The 17,061-nt window shown below is 40.0% G+C and overlaps 1 protein-coding gene across 1 annotated transcript in view; it reads right to left on the reverse strand.

Moving 5' to 3' along the window:
• GMDS (GDP-mannose 4,6-dehydratase) overlaps positions 1 to 17,061 on the reverse strand; it is a 289,303-nt gene that overhangs the window by 1,834 nt on the left and 270,408 nt on the right. The window lies entirely within an intron of this gene.

The raw sequence follows: 17,061 nt of genomic DNA on the forward strand, positions 1-17,061 counted from the left end.
AACTACTAGCTGCTGCAGGTTTTTGGATTTAGCAGTCTTTAAATGATCACGAAGGTCTTTCTAAAAGTGATCCTAAGGACAATAAGGATCATTAGGTGTCGCTTGTAAATACGGTTAACTGAAGACAGAACAAAGAAGGAGGAAAATGATTTTATTGTAAAGTGCTCTGATGAACAGGGTGCTTTAATTCAGCTTGTAGTTTTAAAAAATTAAAAATATATTCTTAACATCGCTTGTAAAAAAACAAAAACGCTCATTTGCACCAGTGCTACTAAGACTGTGTTCACTAGGATTGGGAGCCTATCGCTCTTCAGATGCCAATTTCCACCATCCCTGACTATTAAGCCATGCTGACTAGGGCTGATAAGAATTGGATTCTAATGGCATGTGGAGGAACACACACACACACACACACACACACACACACCAACAGTCTTTTTCATTACTTCCACAACAGACACATTTTGGTATAGGAGCAAGGTGCTTCCTTTCAGCTTAGCACTCACAGCTGCAGCTGGTCTTAAGATACTTCTGAAAGTGATGCCCAGAACACCTTTTGACCAGGATCACATCACTTTCATATTTTGTTAATGCAAGCTGAGAGTGGAGAAAAGCTGTTGTAAAATCATGCACAGATTCTACGAAATGTAGCCTATTTGGTAATTTAACGATCTAGGAACAGCAAAATCCAACTTCAGTCTGCAATCCTAAACACACTTTGGGTATGGCCAGTAATAAGATTTACTTCTGAGGAAATATGCACAGGATTGCAACGTAAGTTAAAACAACAACAACGCCCCAGAGAAAATAGTAGACTCTTTTTTTGTGCCATGGTTATTTATAAGTCATTCAGTACCATCTAGTAGTAAAAATAATTTTACACAGACAAATGACAGTGGCTGCAACTCCATGATTTGCTGAATAAATGTATGAAGGATTGTGCCTGAAACCTTGGTGGCTAACAGTCTCTATTTCTGCGAGTGGTTCATGCTATGAAAAAAGTGTGATTACAATTACTTAGAAAACAACAATAGAAAAGGCTTGCGGGGGGGGGGGGGCGGGAATCACTGCTCAGCTACCTTATTTAAAGTGAACTGAGATATGCACCTATTTAACTTCCAGATTTAGTCTGAACTGGAGCCTAGATGCCAGTCCAGGGGCAGACTGAAGCTCTGTGCTAGGACTTTGCTTTCTTAAAGAACTTCAAAGATCAGAAAGTTTATGAAAGGTGAGGATGAGGTCCCTCTTCCCTGCCAAAACAAGGTTATGAAAAGTCCGCTGACCAAGTCAAATGCAGTCCTGCCACTCTTCCGTTTCTGCTGGAGCACAACATAACAATGAATCTGGGTTCAAAGCACAGTCTAGTTTACTGTCTATTTTTTCTACAATGGATTTCCCCCCTTCTTTTTGGTGCCACTGGTCTCTAAAAATACATAAAATCGGGAAGGGAAGAGCAGTGAGCCCCACAAATGACTTTCTGGAGAATGTATTAAGATACACAAACACACATTTTAAAAACAAAATCACAAAAGCAGCCTTCTTGCTTTCAGTAATTTGTTAGTACTTTATTTTTCACAGAACAAGGGATGCTGCACACACACTTTAAAGCAAGATACACTAAATCTTTACGTTCTGTGAAAAGGAAAACAAAGCTTAAAATTGCAAATTTAAAATGTGAGTTACAACCTGTTTTTGGCTATGAAAAAGCAAAGTCTTGGCGAAGCAACAGAAAGCCAGCAGCCAAACTGGTGCTGTTTAATACTACTGTACAAATCTCCCACAGATTTAAATTCACTTAGCTGTGATACGATCTCTGTAGGATAGCGAAATGCATGAGTTTATCTAGTAAATTTTTTTTTTTTTAAAAAACCTCCTCCCTTTTCGTAATTGCAGGTTTAAGTGTCAAATGCTGCACAATTATGTTTATTAAACTTGATCTCATGGCAGTTCAGTTTTATAGTCTTGGAAAAGACACATACTTTTGCATCAAAGAGCTGGTTGTGGAGTGTGGTCTGGAATTTTTTAAAAATAAAGCAATGAAAGCCAGAGGAAAAAATGCAAACCATTTCTATGTCAATATCCCATTTCCTGAGTTCTGGTTCTGGGTGTCATCATAGCTTTTATTTTAGCTCATTAGGTGAATGATCTGGTTTCACAGTGCAATTTATTACTGTCTAATTCAATTTTCTTTAGCAAAGCATTCAATAGCTTCACAGTACAAGTCTGGGTGAGGGATGGCTAGCACAGCTCCTAATTGTTTTGTTTTGTTTGTTTGTTTGTTTTAAACTTGCAACTTAATTCTGAAACTTCCTTTAGTGGCTGGAAAGTTCAAAGTAGGATACATGTAAGGAGGTAGAGGAGCACAATGTCACAACAGGGTGTTAACATTGTGTCACATCAATGTTCTACTGAGCAGCACAGGCAAACATACCAGGCTGTTCTATTCAAGTCAGTATAAGGATCTATCAAAAGAAGGGACTGTTTTGGAGGGGAGGCTGAGAGTACTATATTTATTCAGAATTATATCCCACCATATATGGAGGGTTCAGTGTAGCTAACAGCAGTTTTTAATTAAATATGTGTGTCTCTTTGCCTCAAAGGAGTCACAAATTAAGCCAAACAGATTTGAGAGTGTTACAGAAATCACTGATAATGCTCACTGAAAAAGTATGTCCTTTTTTTTTTTACTGTTCTATGTTATCATGACAGCTATGCCATTATCTTAGGTTATGAAATCAAACAGTCTTAGCTCCCAAATTTGCACAAATGATTTTTCAAACAGGTATAATAAAAATCTGTGTTGCACAGCTGGATTATGTTATATGGCATACATATGATGCAAATGTTATAAAAGATTCGTGAAATTTGTTTTTAGCAGTTTTGAATATATTCATTTCGGTCTTATATACTTGTGTGAGCTGAATAAGCAGTTTTGAGTATAACACAACTTGAAAGCTAGAACTGTATAATTTCAGTCTGGTGTTAATATACATTTGCCCTGCCTTGATTACTTTGAATTGGTCTTTTACTGTGGTTTGGCCTAAAAGCATCACCTGATGAGAGCCAGGGGCTTGACAAAATAATGTTAATGTTTCTTAATGATTGTAGATGTTTTACCCATGGCCTAAAACCTAGCTTTTGGAAGATGACTACTCATAGCAAAGAGGGAGCAGAGATACTGTGAAAAACAGTTTCTGTAGTTTGAAATTAGACACAGAGAGCTGAAATCTTCTAGTTGCAGTTAGCTGAAAATGAGGTGCAGCCTGGGGGGCAGGGGCAGGAAGGCTACATGTTCTTTAGGGATCAGAAATTCAAAGGGCTATCCATTTGCTTCCAATAAGAGCTCTACTCTTGTATTTGCAAATAAAGCAAACATTACGAAGACATTGTAAGTTGCTGTCATGATATGCTCTCATTGAAAGGTAACCAATTGCCCCAGAACTTTTAATCGCTTTGGAACATGTTATAAATACAGTGCATACAGTGGTACCTAGGATTAAGTACTTAATTCATTCTGGAGATCCGTACTTAACCTGAAACTGTTCTTAACCTGAAGCACCACTTTAGCTAATGGGGCCTCCCGCTGCTGTCGCGCCGCCAGAGCACAATTTCTGTTCTCATCCTGAAGCAAAGTTCTTAACCTGAGGTACTATTTCTGGGTTAGCAGAGTCTGTAACCTGAAGCGTATGTAACCCGAGGTGCCACTGTATTTATAAAAGGACCACTGTAACTCTATAGAGTAACAGACAATTAAAGCAAGAGTGCAGGGCAATTACATTTTAGCAAACAAGACCACAATCAAATTGGTAATGGATGTTAAACATCTTTAGGAATTTCAGGGCGGCATCTATGAATGGCATTCACTTTTCATTTTTCCCTTCACTATTTTTAGAAAACTAAAGTTGTGGAACAAGCATGATACCAGGGGAATAGAAGAATGCCAGTGAAATTGGTTCTTCATCTAAATTTGTTTTAATGTAGTGCGAGTTGGCTAACCTCCATTCTTGTGCCAATAGGTGTTTTTTTTGAAAGACAGAATTTTCACGAAGAGCCAAAAAGACTGGAAAATGTAAGCAGTTCAGATATAAAGTGGTTTCGCTTGCAATTAAAGGCTAGACCACTTCCTAATGCGAACAAAGAAGCATTTCACTTGCTAAAAACATACATGCAAAGTAGCTTATTTGAGGAAGGGGAAAATGGTCGAATAGAATTAAGATGCTTTCCATTAAGGGCTGGTTCTGAAAGGTGCTGAGCTCTAAAGTCCTCCATTTGTTTCATGATTTTGTTGGCACTCAGCACATCTTAGGATAAGGTCCCATTAAAAAGTTTCCATGATACTGTTAGGTCAATAACCAATCAGGAAATCTAAGCCCAACCTCTTCATTCATCATTCACTAAAAACCTGCCTGTTAATCTTTGGTCTAACGTTTCCAAAAGGCCAAAGCGCATGGATCCCAAGAAGTAATAAACACAAGGCCGACAATAATGATAAGGAATAGCCGTCACTCCTCGTTTCTCACCACACTGCAGTATATCAGTACAAATTGAAGCTGAATCCAGACTTCTCCTTCAGTGACAGGGAATGATAAGAGACAAGGAGAAAACAGCAAACTGTCTGGTTTGTTCAGGAAGTTGGGAACTGGTGGCAATGTCCATCAAGCGGACCAAGGGAATGCCGTCAGCATTAAAACAATGCTTCAGCTCAACGTCAGGGAAAGGGCATCAGTCAGCAGAGTTTGACAAGCACATTGACAATGGAGACAATGGAGCAAAACAGAGGGGGTTGGCCCTGTGCGATGTGCGATTTGGTGCTTAATTGCTTTGATGGAAACAGTTGCATAGTTTAATCAGCACAAGGATAAAATGCCTACCTATCTCTTCAGAGAGCAGGTTGCAGTCCTTACTTTTGTGCTTATGCCAACCAAATCACATGGCTGGCAATGTAAATCAAAGCAAAATTATTTGACTGGTTCACTTGCTAAAAATGGTTCTTTAAGCAGATAAATGTCTCCCACCGGAGGGCTAATCCAAAGATCACTGAAGTCAGTGCTGATTTCAAGAGGCTTCAGATTAGCTCAGTAGATCCTCTCTTCATTAAGGGGAAAAGTGATACCCCCCCGTTATGTTCCACGTCCAGAAAAGATGAGACAGATGTGGGTTTAACTCCTCTATTCCTCTCACTATGGAATCCTAAGGTGGTAAAGTCACCACAGGGTGCCTTTATTATGTCAGTAACCTGAGAGAATACTTTGCCTGTGTTGGTCAGCACATGACAGTGGGTACTCGCTACACCACAGTAAACCCCTGGAGATTATAGGTTGCTCTCTATTTATTTGATTTTTTTTTTAACTACAAAAAAGCAAACAATAAGCAACATATTCATTAACCAACATTACATTAAGCACTCATTTTAAAAACAACCACTTTACATATTCTTTTTTCAGATCAAATTCATTGATAACCACATAATAAATTTCATAATAAAGGGGAGGAGAGGAACAGACAGTTAGAGTTAGGAGTGTGTTTAGCAGGCTTTTACATATATCACTGTTAGACTCAATGTGTAACAACAACAACAACAACGATTTTATTTATATCCCACCCATCTGGGGTATACCAGAAATGGGAATAATTTTACCAGGAAATCATCCCTGACATGGTAAAATCAACTTGTAGTGAGTTTCTCACATCAAAAAGTAACATTTAAATCCAACCTAAGTACTCTTACCACCAGCTGTGGCAGTACTGACAAATACAAAAGTTCAGAATCATCAATTTTACATTCCAGCTTTTCATAAGACAATGAAATGTGTGCAACTCTATTTCTTAGTTTGATGGGGAAATTATGGGGAAATGTTTTCAATAAATTACATGGATCTCAAATTTTCTCTTTAAAATAAAATTGATATCTACATTACTGAAGTTATTGAAGTTATTAACCACATGTAGATTTTGGTTCACCTAGTTAGCCTAATAGTTAACCAAAATCTACATATGGTTAATAGAAGATATCACATTACATTTATTTATTTAGCAAATACTATTTCAGTACCTCAGCCCCTGAATGATGCTACTTTTGCCAGTCCTTCCACATGCTTGCCAGTCCTGCCCCCTTTGTCTATTGCCCCTTCCCCAATTTAGCCCACCCATCCTACAAAAACAGACATCCTTTACCCTTTTTAAACTGTGATGATGGTGGTGACCCCCTAGAATTGACTTGGAGGTGATCGAACAAGGAATTGTAACTTGGTGCACAATTCCATCCCTGGAGTAAGGCACAGAGCTCCTTCCTACTCACAGTACGCAAGAATCCTAAATGTCTTACCAACCTGCATTTGCTACCACAAAGTGCCTGCACTCTGCTTTAAGCAACTTGTGGTTCATATCTCTAGTACCTATGACAGTTTGATGGACAGGTTGTCCTGCCTCACTGTGGAGTGGCCTTTTACTCCCTTCCAGTTCTGTGATCCTGACAATATACCACGTCCTTCCCCAGACGTTACCCTTAATCACTGATAAATGTCAGATTCTGTCGTTCCTTTCAATAGATGAAAAATGATGTCACTGAACTATTCCCACGGTACTCATAAAACTTTGTCTCAACCACATAAAATAGCCTGTCTTTGAAGGACACCAGTACTTTAAAACATGGAGAGAGAATCATGAGCCAGTGATTTATATGAATATATTGTATCAGTGTATATCTAGGGTGAGAAATATTTTCCCCAGACATTTCTGACGGATAGTTACAAGTTCTGCTCTCCCTACTCAAATCGCACACAGCCAACATGGTGGTCTAGAGATCGGGAAAGGAGTTAGTAAGTTTTGGATCTCACTTCCAAGGCATGGTCACACATCAATGACAATCTTGCTTCTTATTTATCAGTTATAAACAACACGGCTTTGTTGGCAGGTTTTATATTATTATTATTATTATTATTATACATACGTATCTTCCATAGCCACAAAATTTTCTATCAGAGCTTCTACTCTTGTTGCAAAGCGAATGATTCATGCAACGGTTAAAGTAAAAGAAGGTGGGATGCTTTTGCATTCAGAGCAGGTCTCCACAAAGTATCCCTCAGCATGCTCCACAGAAGAGGAAATCCAAGCAATGGCCTTTCACATGACATCATAAAAGCCTAATTTATCACCAGCTACCAAACATCTAGAAAATCATAACATCCTTTCAGGAAAGCCATGTGCAAAATAATCAGATCTACTTTGATGACAGCTTTAATGCATTGGTCCAAGTAGGACACTACAAAGAGTAACCCTTTGCAGGTACTTGTTTACAACACATCCAGCTGCATTCTTCACCTCAAGAGGAGCATTTCCTGATTTTCATTCCATACACATACTTTCCCAAATTAGTATTATTCAAGTGAGATTCTAGTCCAGCCCACATTCCATATTTAGAGTCGCTTTGTTAATTCACGTGCAGGACCAAGGACGGGGAAATTTTATAGTAAGTGAAGGATCACCCAGCATCGAAGGAGTTCTGTAGTAGCGTACAGTGCCCAAATGGACAGGTTGTGAATCCACATAACCAAGGACAAAATGGAGTAACCCTCTTTCTTCTGCCATTGAACTCCAAGGCCATATGGCAGAACCCTCCTCATCAGAGGCTTTGTCTATTGAATATGAGAGAGAGAGATCTCTTATTCACTTAAAGCTGAAGCAGTTACCTTTTTCTTGAGGTGACTAATATTGTGAATTCTCTGAGACATAGCCTACTCACAGAGCTTGAGGTCAGGGGAGCACTGCAGACTGGCCCCCTATTCTGGGTGCAATGGAGACAATTTGCATCATTTCTAAACAAGAAGGAAGTCAAGCAAAAGGCTTTAAGGCATGGGCGTAGCCAGAATTTTTGTGGGGATGGGGCAGGCTTCTGTTAGGGGTGCAGGACCTCAGATTTGTATTGATTTAGGGGGGCAGCTGCCCCCCTTGGCTACGCCCATGCTCTGAGGGCATTAACTAAATGGGAACAGAGTTTGCTTTCCTACACAACAGATAATATGGGGCAGGTGCCTGAGTTTTACACAATCCTATTAGGCACTGGTTCTGACAGCTCGAACAAACTAAAAGCTATATGGGAGCAGGACCTTGGCAGTGACAATGAAGAGACACAATGGTCAAGTTTGTGGACAAAACACCCATTCAAAACTATTTCTGCCCAAAAAGGGATCCCAAAATCTGTGCTTGGTATGACGATGGTATATATGACACCCATCATCCTCAAATTATCCCATATGCAAGACTCTTAATTCCAATTTGTGTTGCAACGTGCTCTAACTAGGCGCCTTTGAAGCCGACTCAGAAACTTCAGTTTGTCTAAAATGCAGCAGCCAGATTACTGGCTGAGGTTCTATTTGATTTCACAAAACTCCTGTTTTAAAACTAATGCATTGGTTGCCAATTCATTTCTTGGCCCAATTCAAGGTGCTCATGTTGTTATTTAAAGCCCTAAATAACTCATACCTGAAAGACTTCCTCCTTCCCAACAGAACCTTTCAAGTGCTGAGATTTATGTGATTTTATAAAAAAAAAAACTGTTTTGCTTTTATATTGACCGATTATGAACAGCATATAGAAGTGTCTTTAAGAGTGTTCAGCAAACTACCAATATAAGCTACATGAAGCCATTCAAAGCCGACCTATATACAAGGGTATTAACAAGGAGTTTATAATCTTAATCCAGCAATCAAAATCCAATACAATGAGCTAATGTGGTACAAATGGAGTCAATGGATGATGCAACCAAGAAGACACTCTAAGCCAACTTTTGAGGGGAGCCTCATAGGTGCGTGGATCCAAGCTATTTCAGTCTTTATTTATAGGAAAAATTCTGATTTTGAACTGCACTCTGCATTCTTCAAGAAAGCTGTCCTGCTGGTGGCACACTGGATATGGCCCAAGTGCTCCTGTGCTCTGAGATACCCATCAGATCTTAGTAACTTCTGCTTTTTAAAATCACCACTTTCTTTTTGTGGCTCGCTGCTCTTTCATTTGTCACTTCAGCCTTTCGGCTAACCTGCCCTTCTGAGGCTTATTGCCACAGGACACAGTGAAGACTAACGTTACAGTGTCGAGTGATCAGTTTGTTTCATGGGTTCAATCCACAGTGGGGTTGTAGTACTGTATTTAAAAGCCCTCCACCACATGAGGAGCAGGCTGCTTGATGAGATCTGCCCACACCATGGTGGGCCTTTATAAACATCGCAGCAGCGTTGTGGGTTGAACCCACAGAAAAGCAGCTGCCCGGCTTCTGCTCTTAACATTTGAAGGGCACGTATCTGGGTTCAAAGAGAGGTGGACAAATTCATGATGCACAGGAATATCAGTTAGCATTAGGAAGATTATCACGGCATGTGGAGTCATGTTCAGGGTGTTTCTAAACCACAGACTGCCAGAAGCTAAGGATGAGTGACAAGGATCTGATTGCTCTCATTATTGACGTACGCTGCTTAATTCTCGCTATGTTGTAGCTTTTATTGGATGCTACTGGAGACAGGATGAAGGTTTATGTGGACCATAGGTCAGATTCACAAAGGCTACTAATATTCTCTACTGCTCTTCTCAATAAAAGACTTGCTCTCTTTTTCAAGCGAAAGCCAACCTGTATTTTCTGTTCCTCAGTTCTACCCAGATATCTTGCAATACCCTGATGATCATCATTATCTTTCAGTCTAAGGGTTTTTGAGCTTTGGTTTCCCTTATTTTGAATCCAGATTTCCAGCCAGCCGTATACCAACCACACACACTGTGCAATCTGTTCATTTTCTTTCCTTTACTATTCCAGCTGGAACGCTTATGGGGAACATCCAGGTCAAAGGATCGCTGCTGCCTTGTATCCTCCGTTTGTTCCAGAGACAAATAAAAGAAAGCAATGCATGCTGCACTGGAAGAAATGGATGATAGCAGCAGTGTTGCATAGATTGCTCTCCAAACACTTCTGCTTGTATTATTTACATGTGTGCGTGAATCTTCTGCCATACTGTTTACATTTCGTAGATGAGATGGTACATCCAGAGCAGTGATGGGGAGCCTCTGACACATGAGTCCAATTAGGCCAGTTGGGTCTCGCCATGTGAGGCAGCTTCAGTCAAGTCATGCCCTGCTGCCATACACTTGATCCTCTTTTCATGCAAAGACACTGTGCCTTTGCACAGTGATTGCCATGATTATATGCTCATTGTTGGCACCTGCAAACTCCTGGTGCCTTTGCCCAGGCAGGTTGATTTCAAACCACGTGGGCAAAGGAAAACAGGTCACCTCATCAGGTGAATGACAGGTGGGCAACTCCAGCCACCAGTCAAAGTCGGCCCACAAGGTGCGGGGGGTGTAAGGACTGTGGAACGCAACCAGTTCCTCACCCCTCTTCTACAGCTACTGAACTGATCTAATGAATACATTTCCCAGCAGTCTGGCTTCCATCATGTTAGGAGTGCCCTCACAGATACGGGTTACCGAAATGCCTATAAGCAACTTTCTTTTTTTCAGGGCATCATCACCAAATGAAAATTGTCTTGATGTCAGTCTGTCCTCTCTGTGAACCTCTTAGCTTAAAAACCGTCAAGTGAAAATGGCATTTTTGATCGACTACCAAAGAAATCTTGATTATTTCACCCTGCAGCAAACATGAAGGAACATTTCAGAAAAGGGAAAATACACACACACACAAACCTTGTCATTTTCAAATGATCCTGCCCTAGTTACGAAGCTTCCTTTACATCCAGAAGGAATGGCAACACGGAAGCATACTCTATTTAGGTTTTCTTTAAGATGCTGGCCCAGGGGAGGGGGAAAATCCTTTCTGTTAAATGTTAGACATTGTCTATGCGCTTCATCTCAGGTGATAAGTTTACTTTTAGATGTTCACCCTTTTAAGTTGTTTAAGTACTGGCTACCATATGGGTTTTAAAAACACAGTTTAGGAATCTTTTAGATGACATATGGATGCCTCTAAGTCTAGCTAATGTCCTATGTATGCACCTATGTTTCAAAATAAGCAGATTTTCACCATGTTGTGAAAAGGCCTTGGTGTTTTGATAATACAATAGCTTTCAAATAATAATACTTTTTTTTTTTATAGAAATTTATTGGGTTTTACAATAGAAATAAACATAATAAACAATGTAACATATATCTTAACATAATTTCACATTTTCTTTGGACTTCCTCACATCTCCCGCTCCCACTTTCATCGTTATAACATTTTGTCAGCAATTTATTATCTTATTTACATTCTTATATCCCTTCTATGTTTCATAATCTTCTAGTTCTCAAAAAGAGTTATATTTTCACAATCTTACTTATTTTCTTAAAATCATCTAAATTAGTGGTGCTCAGTTATTTTGATCTAGCATCCTGTTTAGCATTCACTCAAGTTGCAATATTTTTGTAAATAATTCTTAAATTTCTTCCAATCCTCCTCAGTCCTCTCTTCTCCCAGGTCACGAATTCTGCCGGTCATCTCAGCCAGTTCCATGTAGTCTATCAGTTGCATCTGCCATTCTTCCAGTGTGGGTAGATCTTGAGCTTTCCAATGCTTTGCGAGTAGTATCCTTGCTGCTGTTGTTGCATACATAAAAAATGTCTGGTCCTTCTTTACCACCCCTTGGCCGACAATACCCAAAAGAAAGGCCTCTGGTTTCTTAGTGAAGGTATATTTAAATACCTTTTTCAGTTCATTATAAATCATTTCCCAGAACGCCTTCACTTTAGGGCAAGTCCACCAGAGGTGGAAGAATGTTCCTTCACACTCTTTACATTTCCAACACTTATTGTCAGTCAGGTGGTAAATTTTTGCAAGTTTGACTGGGGTCATATACCATCTATATATCATTTTCATTACATTTTCTTTCAAAGCGTTACATGCAGTAAATTTCAATCCAGTATTCCACAACCTTTCCCAGTCCTCAAACATGATATTATACCCAATGTCCTGTGCCCACCTTATCATAGCCGATTTAACCGTTTCATCTTGTGTAATAATAATACTTGGTAAACAGTTCTGTTGCTGCTATGCATAATGAAGTTGAAACCACACAAAACAACTCAAATAATTGCGTATCACACACAATGGAAAAACCCCAAACCAATGTTTAATATGGGTCAGAGTACATTTAAGCATAAGGAAGGAAACCATCATTACATTCTGTGGTTTTGCTGCCAATTTTTAAGGTACAACATCAATTACAGACGGAGAACTAAACTGGTTTTTTTAAACATTTGTGGGATGCAAAGGAGGTCCTTGACAGATATTTAATATCACGATGTTATCCTCAGTAAACAGCAAAGAACAGAATGGCAAAGAGAGCTTGTTTTTCAGTAGGACCTACCTTTTGGAATTGTTTATTTTGGTAATTAAAGTCATATGTTTTTAGTAATGTGAAAAGGTTAAGATCTTTATTAGGAACATGAACCACCTTATGACAGTGTAACCCTGTATGCAATGGCTGATGCTTCCAAGAGTTGCTTATTTCTATTCCTCCACCTCCTCCTCCTCCTCCTCCTCCTCCTCCTCAGTGCTTACTCAAAGCTCACACGGTTTGGGAAAATGTGAGTAGCACAATGTAAATATAGTGTACAGTTGAAAAGAAGAAGAAAGCATTTGGGACATCCCACTTTCTCTAAGGGCTTCTACGTGTTGTTTAGAAAATTATTTCCTTTGCAATTTCTTTTAAAGCAAAGAGTAAGATGGAAAGCAAAAGGTAGGAGTAAAGTTGTAGGACTGATGAGAGAAGTGATACAAAAAGAGAAACACCAATTAAGTTGTTCCCTGAGCTACTTCATCATATAATTAACTGCTTGGGGCAAAAAGATGTGTTCCTCCATGCAGCCGTTTGATTGAAACTACCAATGCATGTTAAGTGAAGAATTTGGTATCTTCTTTGTGAGCAAATTAATACAGATTAGGCCTCTTCTTTCTTTTCCAGTTCACAGCAGGTCTGTGCTGACAGATCAGGAGTCAGAATATGTTCCACACCCGTGTCCATCAAACTGACAGTTTTTATTGCTAACACAGAGATCCCTGGTTCCCCATTCATTGGTGTATTTTTACACTGGATTTTGGCTGGAGTGTCAAAAAGGAATCTTTGACTCAGCTTTGTAATGTGAGTTGTGAAACATGGGAATGGCATTTCTCTATCTTAGCAAGAAGTCCAATGTTCCCTGAGTTTAGGGGCAAAAGAATCTATGAAGTCTACATTAACGTTCTTGTTAGTTCAGGTTGCCGCTTCCTGTAGTGTCAGGATTTTGCTCCCTGTACTCAGACTTCCCAGGCAATAAAGGAGATGATCAGGTCCAGCCAAAGATATTCTGCCGCCCGAGGCAAAGGTGTCCCCCAGCCCAAATTCCATGTGCAGAAACTGACTGGACTGGCAGTTCCGTCTGACTTTGAAACTGGCAACAAAACAGCATCCTCAGTTGACCTGAAGACAGTAGGGTGTATGTCAGGTTGTGTGGCACACATAGCTCTAATCTCTAACAGTGGGGAATGGCAAGGGTCTCAGGAACAATGGTCCATCCCCCTGCAAGTACGTGCTGTCAGAGGGGTTTGCCTCACTCTGCCTAATGATAGGACTGGCTCCGGAGATTAGGGTGTGCTGTTATACAGGTTATAGTAATACAATCAGTGAATCAGCATCTAACATGGATTGGCTGGATTCAGAGGAGTGGTGGGAGGCAGCAACTGGGAGATTTTCAAGGGAAGAAGGCTCAGAGCCAGGGGGTTGGTGGTGGGATGACGATGAGATGTCAGAGGGAGTAGAGGAAGAAGATTGGGAGGAGTATGGGGATGTTTAGGGAGGCAGGAGAGGATATGTGTATGGGGCGGTGTGGGGTGGGGAGGGAAGACTTTTGCTGTAAATTAGAACAATCCATATGCACTCAAATAGCTGCAGTTTTCAGGAGTGTTAGATTCTGCACTTGGAATTCTCATTTAGCTAAAAGATGTGTAAAAACATATGCAGGCAGACGGTTCTTTGGCAGCACACCTGAAGAAAATCAAGCATGTAAATGATTGCTTATAAGTCCAATAGTAACTCACGTTCACTAAAGAAGTTCCAGAGCTCTCTTTGGAGTATGGTGGAAATAATTTATTTGCTTTGTGGAAAGTACGCTTTCACAGCTAAGCAACATAGCTTTAGGGAATAAATACCAATGACATAGTCACATAGGACCTATAATCCAATTTTTTTTTTTAAATGGTAGCAGAACAATCCTGACATAAAACTAATGCCAAGAGGAGTGTATCATGCACTTCAAAATGTTTTCCTAATACATCAGATCTGAGAAGTGAAACTAAGAAGGGAACTGAAAACTTGAGTCATATTGTAAATCCATGGACTTTTCTATACCCCAGAAAGAAAGACACCATGAGCTTTGCAGATAGGACCATTAAGTCTTAATTTGTGAATCCTCTCCTGGTCAGCAATATGTATGCTTTTTCTGGTCATCAGTCCATTACAACAAATGCACAAACAGAGGAATAGCCACAAATGATTTTTTTTTCTTTACAAGGAGAATGTTAAGAGGCAAGATGTGTTTTCTGTATTCCCCAAACTTTCTAACCGGCACACCTACCTGAAAGTCGGTAATGAGTGTCAACCTTGCAAAGGAATAATTTCTAGAGAAAGAAGAGTCTAGGCCTGCAAGTCACTCCCTGACTACCCCTGTTCACCACAATAATAGAAGTAGGGGCTCGACATGAAGCCACCTAGTGGTGAGGGAAATATATGATACCCATACCCAGATGGAGTATAGTCTTCATAATTTCACACAATCCAGCAAAAAGCAAAGGGCAGAGGGAACATTTTTGAAGGTCTGCATCAACCTGACCGTTTCACTGAAATACGCTGGCTATTGCAAACGGTTGTGAATTTGTCCTTTAACACTGAGCATATGGCAGCAAAACTTCACATTAAAAATACTTACAGTGGTACCTCGGGTTAAGCACTTAATTCATTCTGGAGGTCTGTTCTTAACCTGAAACTGTTCTTAACCTGAAGCACCACTTTAGCTAATGGGGCTCCTGCTGCCGCCGCACGATTTCTGTTCTTATCCTGAAGCAAAGTTCTTAACCCGAGGTACTATTTCTGGGTTAGTGGAGTCTGTAACCTGAAGCGTCTGTAACCCGAGGTACCACTGTATTCTACTTAAATCTTTCTTTTACATGGGACTCACAATGGTCTGAGCAGTTCAGCTTCAGCAATGGTGCAATAACAGATGATTCCCAGGTCTTGGACAACACCCATTTCCATAGTACTGGTGAGTAAAATCCATGACTAAAATATAGGTTGGTCGTACACACAGTGGATTGCTCTTGGTGTTTACTAGAAGTTCAAGAGGCACTCAGTGAGGTGCTGACATTTACGGAGGGAAGTTTTATGATGGGAAATCTATCCCTTACATGACAGCTACATTTCTCGCCCTGTAACATGATGATCCAACTGATAACAGCACTGTTTTAACATGCTGCAATAAAAACGTCTAATTTCTTTGTTGTTTTATGACACTGGCTAATTCTGGAATGCTTTCAAGCATGATATTGATATTCACCTGGGATCCGCTTGCATTCAGAAACAGCTACTTCCAATTCAAATTAGCAGACTAAATACGGGATCACAAACTGTACAGGATCACAAACTGTAAGGATTGCTACCAGGGCGATTAGCAAAACTAATCTACTGTAGAATAGAGAAAACCCAATGATAAATGAAAATAAAAAAATGAGAAGGCATCAATAATGCTAACATTAAAATCCAATATAAAGCAACCTAGACACAGTGAGGAAGCAATTTTCATTATCAACGCAATAAGAAGGATACTATGGTTGCAATAGGAGAAATGATAAGACTTTTTCATTTTAAGTGCAGATCTCTTGTTCAAGCTGTATTCACACTGCACACATTCACATTCTCACTGGAGACTCCAGAATTTGTAAGGACCTTAGAATCAGAATCGGGACTGAGCTTCAAAGTGCACAGTCCCAAAATTCAGTGCTTCACAAAATTAGGTGCCATCCACATTTTGAGTTATTTGAGCCTAATAGTTTCTACCAGCTGATACACTATGACTACACATAGGCAATTACTAGAGAAATACGAATATTTACCATTTACCATTAACCTCACAGTTTATCTGCCTGAACAGTCTCACCAGCTCTTAACCCCAAACCTCACCCTAAGTGACACCAGAAAGGTGTTGTGCAACTGTAGCTTCCATTGTCCTGTTGCAGGGATTACAGGGGAACCCAAATTCTTCCCACACAAAGCACTTCTCTCTTTTTAGTCAGCTGGTGCATACCTTTATGGCCTCAGGCCAAACTCCCAGCAGGATTTTGCCAGCTATTCACATTTATCAGAAAGCTTTTACAAATATGGCCTCTATCCAGATTTTTTTTGTTTCAGCTGCAATCTGATGATCTCTTCTCCCAAGACATCCCTGTATACACAACGGAAAACATTTATGGCTCACTTTAATTACATTTCACTTTCCACTTTGGTGTAAAAATGGTCCCCACCAGGGAAGAAAGGGTGACTGAAGATCTACATCAGGAACAAGGGGGAAGTAAATATCTGCATCGGGTGTGTGTGTGTGTTACTGGGTTGTTGTTTTTATTTTGATTATATATGTTGTGGTTTTTATGTTGATCTTTTCTGTGAACCGCCCTGAGACCTCTAGGTATAGGGCGGTATATAAATTCAACAATAATAATACAAATAATAATCTGCTGCCCCTGTGAATGCTGTCACCTGAGGTAGTCACCTCACTTTGCCTCATGGGTGGGCCAGTCCTGAACAAAGCAAACCAATAATTCCCCTTCCCTTCTCAACGCAGAGGCTAAATCAGGCATAGGCAAACTTGGCCCTCCAGATGTTTTGGGACTACAACTCCCATCACCCCCTAGCTAACAGGACCAGTGGTCAGGGATGATAGGAACTGTAGTCTCAAAACATCTGGAAGGCTGAGTTTGCCTATACCTGGGCTAAATGCTCACAGTTATACTCTTCCATCCCTGTAGTTGAAGAAACTACTGATATTTATTTATGCCAG

The sequence above is a fragment of the Podarcis pityusensis genome, assembly GCF_964106645.2.
Source record: "Podarcis pityusensis genome assembly, chromosome: 7".
Lineage (NCBI taxonomy): Eukaryota > Metazoa > Chordata > Lepidosauria > Squamata > Lacertidae > Podarcis > Podarcis pityusensis.